The sequence below is a fragment of the Alnus glutinosa genome, chromosome 14 (genome assembly GCF_958979055.1).
Source record: "Alnus glutinosa chromosome 14, dhAlnGlut1.1, whole genome shotgun sequence".
NCBI classification, from domain to species: Eukaryota; Viridiplantae; Streptophyta; class Magnoliopsida; order Fagales; family Betulaceae; genus Alnus; species Alnus glutinosa.
This window is the reverse complement of record NC_084899.1, coordinates 15,957,883-15,963,255: the sequence shown is the minus strand read 5'-3', so window position 1 is coordinate 15,963,255 and position 5,373 is coordinate 15,957,883. Positions and strand designations below refer to the sequence as shown.

The 5,373-nt window shown below is 34.2% G+C and overlaps 1 long non-coding RNA gene across 1 annotated transcript; it reads right to left on the bottom strand.

The window, feature by feature from the left end:
• Positions 1 to 2,379: 2,379 nt before the first annotated feature.
• LOC133858005 (uncharacterized) lies at positions 2,380 to 4,818 on the bottom strand. Its single transcript, XR_009898409.1, has 3 exons — positions 4,623 to 4,818; positions 3,617 to 3,673; positions 2,380 to 2,673 (listed from the first exon to the last, which is right to left on the bottom strand). It is a non-coding gene; the product is annotated as an uncharacterized LOC133858005 (long non-coding RNA).
• Between the last annotated feature and the right edge of the window lie 555 nt (positions 4,819 to 5,373).

The following is a 5,373-nucleotide window of genomic DNA, read 5'->3' as shown; positions in this document are numbered from 1 at the left end:
TGGACGCCCTTAGCTACCGTTCGGACGCCACCTAACAAAATCATATCAGACGCGATTTAGGTTTCTGTGACCTATAAATAGAGACCCTTAGGCATGTATTTTGAATGAATTCGGTAGTGCTTAGAGAGTTTATTCTAGAAGTTATTGTGCTGATCCGCTCACTCTCAAGACGTTGCCAAGTGCTGTTGCTGTGCTGAACGGAAGTCTATCTTAGGGGTTGGCCCGAAGGTAAATGATTCCATTGAAGACCCCTTCAAGTAGGTGACTTGGTAGAGAAGCGTTCGTGTTGGGTTACACGTCAGAGTGCTAGATACGATCACTGCATTGGGTATGTGAGTGTTACTGTCTATGTACTAGCTTTGTCTTCTGAATAGTGAATATCCTGGGTTTTGCTACTCCGGAGTGTTTTTCTCTTAATTGAGTTTCCACTTCGTCAACAAAATATTTGTTTCTTTAATTTTCGCATTGTGATTTTTTGTTGCACACACTTGGTGAATTAGGAGTCATATTAATTTTTAATTGGTATCAGAGCTTGATACACTCTATTTAGATTCAGTTCTTGAGTGTTCTCTTTCCTATTGACTTCTAGTTTTAATTCAAATGTCTCAAAATCTTAATAATGTTAATTCTTTTGATGGTACGAACTATGGCTATTGGAAAGCTCATATGCGATTCTTTTTTAAATCCATTGACTGTTGGAAAATTGTTGAAATTAGTTGGACTAAGCCAGCGGATGCAACTCCTGAATCAATCACTGATAAAAACGCACGACTATTTAATGATAAAGCCCTCCATGCTCTATGTCAAGCGCTTTCACCGTCTGAATTCGCTAGAATCTCAAATAGTGAATCCGCTAAAGAAGTATGAAAAATCTTAGAAACAACATATGAAGGCACCAAACTTGTTAAATCTGCCAAACTTCAAATGTTGATTTTTAGATTTGAAGAAATTAATATGTTAGAAGATGAGACATTCGGAGAGTTTTACTCCAAAATGAGCAACCTAAGAAACTCAATAGTGAGTCTTAGGAAAACCATCTTGGATGTAAAACTCATCCGTAAAATTCTAAGATCTTTACCTGAGCGTTTCAGAATCAAGGTGACTACAATTGAAGAAAGCAAAGACTTGGAAGAGATGAAGATTGAAGAGTTTGTGGGATCTCTTCAAACTTATGAGTTGTCTCCGCCTCCGGTCAAAAAGGTGAAGACCATTGCCCTTAAAGGTTTCAAGAAGAAAGTCGAAGTCTCATTTGAAAACGACTTTAAGGATGAAGAAAAAGCTGTGGCAATGTTGGCCAAAATTTTTGGAAGATTAATGAGGAATGATCGGATCAAGTAAAAGTTTTCCGAAAGAATGAAGAAGGCCCCCAGAGAGTCTAAACCTGAGGAAGCTGAGAAGAAAGACCCCAGAGGCCCAAGATGTTTTGAATGCTCAGGGTTTGGGCATATACGGGCTGACTGTGGGAACCTCAAGTAGGGAAAAGGGAAGGCATACAATGCAACTCTCAGTGATGAGTCCGAAGAAGAAAAAGCTCCTGCGCAAGAGAAATTTCTAGCCTTTGTGGCTCTACAAGTAGAAGAGGAGGGTTCTTACTACTCAGAGCACAATGATGAAGACAGGGAAGAACTTAAGGAGGCTTATAAAATTCTCTATGTGGAGTTCAAGAAGCTGAGGGAGGCTCGCAAGCAGCACATTCATGACCTGAATAGCTTACAGACAAAGAAAAGCTCACTACTGCTCAAGATACAGGGGCAAGAAGAGAAGCTACTGGAGACACATCTACAATTGGAGAGGGTCACCGATGAGAAGCTGACTTATATGCTATCAATCCAGGAGAGCCCATCAGACAAGACTGGACTCAGGAATGTAGCTCCTCCCTTTGACATTCCCTCTACTTCTAGGACTGTCTTGGAGTTACGCATGTAGTACTAGCAAGAGATCTTAAATTGCTTTTATTCACTATTTGAGAAAATTTCTGTCTTTTGTTTTCTCTTTTCAAAACAAAAAATATTAATAAATAATTCCAACACAAAAACACTTTTATATCACGTGATAATACTTTTCAAATTATTAAAAAATAAAAAAATCCATATAAAACACATTAACCAACGGATTTATATGGAAAAAAAAGAAAGAAAGAAAAGGACCACTAACAAACCTATAGATTTACAACTCCAACTAGGGGATGGTCAGAGTAAAGGGCGCATTGTGATGACCCGTTTTTTTTTTTTTTTTTTTTGGAAACGTACAAACGGATCTTAACAGTGGCACGACTACATGTCGCTCAGCCAACATATGACACATGTCCCATAACATGTACCTGATAATCAGAGTTACATTTAACAGCGGAATATAGTAATCAATGTGCAGCAGAACACATATCATAAGCGGAAATACATTTAATATACAATAGTTAATTACAACAAGAGCCATTTACAAATCTATCTATTTAAGGCTTATATAACATATTACACTAATTACATTCTAAAATATAGGCTCAACAAATACATGTGCCACGTAGGACACGAGCCATAGATAAAATACCCAAAATGCGGACTACCCATGAGTCCGTGACTAATGACTGTCGCGATGTGCTCCAATCATAATATCCCATACGCTAGGTGGACGAGTCAATATCTATATCCGCAGGACCTGCAACCAAAGCATCAATGTCTGCACGGTTGCGGGGGTTGCCGCATCCGTACAGTTGGAATTATGAGCCCACCGCCTTAGCATAAATAAATACACTAAGACCTCATAGGTATACTATTCACTGAGTTTTCGCAAAGAACCAACTTTTCATTCCTAGTCATGCGTACACTATAACAGCCGCTAATTTTATAAGCTTTTGTTTGAAAACCCCCATAGCTGATATAGCGGACACCGACTACTAGAAAACATTTAAACATACTAGGCAGCTAAGATTATACGTAGAAGTTCTATTATAGAAAAAAATGACATTTAAATCATGCAACCATCCGATAAAAATATACATAAGCTCTTTTCCATTGAGACTCTTATGTATAATAATACGTCTAGCAAAACTACTCATAATGTAAAAACACCACACTCATAAAAACAATGCTATACATGCTCATGCAAGTTTCCTCATGGAAATAAATCCATGCCTCATGGGAATTAACCCAAGTTCCTCATGAAAATTAATCTAAACCTCATGGAAATTAATCCAAGCCTCATGGGAATTAACCCAAGTATAGTTTCCCGTGGGCTATAAACCTCACTTCGATGCACGTTTAGCATTCATATGCTCATGCCTCAAAACAATATACATATACTTTCTAATTTCATGAACATGCTTTAAACTCATGCTTCCAATGTAAATCCATAAACAATTTAACACATCAATTCTTCTACTAATATTTCTGTAATTTAAATCCCAACAACTCACAACAAATCCTTCAAATCAGTTCAAATCACACTTTTCAGTCGCATGTCATTTCTCATAAACATCATTGATACTTCAACATAATTGAAACTATTTAAAACATTCAAAACATATTGTCAACATACAGTCGGTTCGGATTTATAAACCACATATATTTTGTAATTCTATAATATATGAAAATAGTAGTTTCTCAGTGAGTAGAATACTCACCTTGGCTGTGCTGATATTAAGCACTAGGTCTCCTAGACACCACCTTGCAATGTATCACTGTGAAATAACACATTGTACTATTTAGTACTTTAAATAATTAACACCCTAATTAGCACTTGAATCGCTCAAGGCTAAACCGTTGGAAAACCCATAATATTTTTAAGGGTTCCAAACGTCTACCTCTAAATCTTAGACACTATCTAAAACTCAAACAATACTAACGCGAAGTATTTACTAAGGATTAGATATCAAAATTACTATTTAATTAATTACTAACCAGCAATTAATTTTACAAACCCGTAAATTATTTTCACTAACACTTATAATAATATTAGCCCTAAAATTATATTCACTAATCTCTAGATTATTTTTCACTAACATTTTCTCAATATCATTAACTCTAATATTATTTTCATTAATCTTTTACAATAATTATTAACTTATTAACTTAAATCATTAACTCATTTAAAATAACATTAACCCATAAGAAAATCTTATGGTGAACTTCGCAAATACTATTTAAGCTAAATACCCATAATTATTTATCTTTACTAATATTAGAACCTAATTCATAAATACTTATTTTTCACAAAACCCATAGCTACTTTGGGATTAATCATCACTATAACCACAATCAATCCACAAATTAACAATCTAGGTTTTAAACACTTAAAAACTCTAAATTAATTTAACCCATCAAATTAGAGTTTCCAAACTTAAACCATAATTTATTTTACTAACGCATAACATAATATTGCTATTTAAACACTAATAACACTAACCCATAAGATTTACTTAGGATTAGACACAAGAAATCGCAATTAAAATACATAACCCAAAAGTTAGGGTTTAAGGAAACTCACCAAAATTCACCAAACCAAAACCCATGGTTTGGATAGTCTTAAAGCAAGTTTCAAGTAACCCATTACTTAAAGAAAATACTAGATTAAACTCACATTTCAATATTTTAACCTAAAATTACGAAATCATGAGTTTAATGTTTTACCTCAAAACGATCGGTGGAAACGTAGATCCAAATGCAAGGATCACGTTTCCGAAGACGGATCGAAGATTGGACCGTTAAATCTTCGTAGATCACAATTTTTCTACAAAAAGACTCTCTCTTTTGCTTTCTTTTATTTTATTTTTCTGCTTCTCTTATAAAGAGAAAGCTCTCGGGAGCCTTTTTGTCCCCGCTCCACTTTGCCTTCTTTTATATATTTATATATAATTTTATTTGATGGCCATTTGGCCATTTCTTTATTAAATGGCCAAGTGGCCATTTGAGTGTCTGCGCCCCACGCTATATATATATATATATATATATATATATATTCTATTTCATTTCTTTTTAATTTTATTTCTTTAATTTAATTTAATTTAATTTAATTTATTCTTTAATTTCTTTTATATTTATTTTTTATTTCTAATTTCTTTTCTATTATTTCTATTTTTTATTTTATTTAGACTTTAAAAATATTCAATTGCATTTTTAATAATACTAAAATAATTTTAATTAATCATTTACTCAAATTTTATACTCTAATTATTAAATAATGTCTCGGATATTACACGCATGGGAACAATGAGTGCGACGCATGCCCGATAAAAGAGAGGGGTGTGGGGGACAAAAAGAGGGCCAACGAAAAGGTGAAAATGTAATGTGAACTTTAGGAGTTAGATTCAAAGAATTACAACAAAAGGCCAACGAGTGAGAGACAGAGATTTCTGAATCAATGAATTCGACATGTCACAGA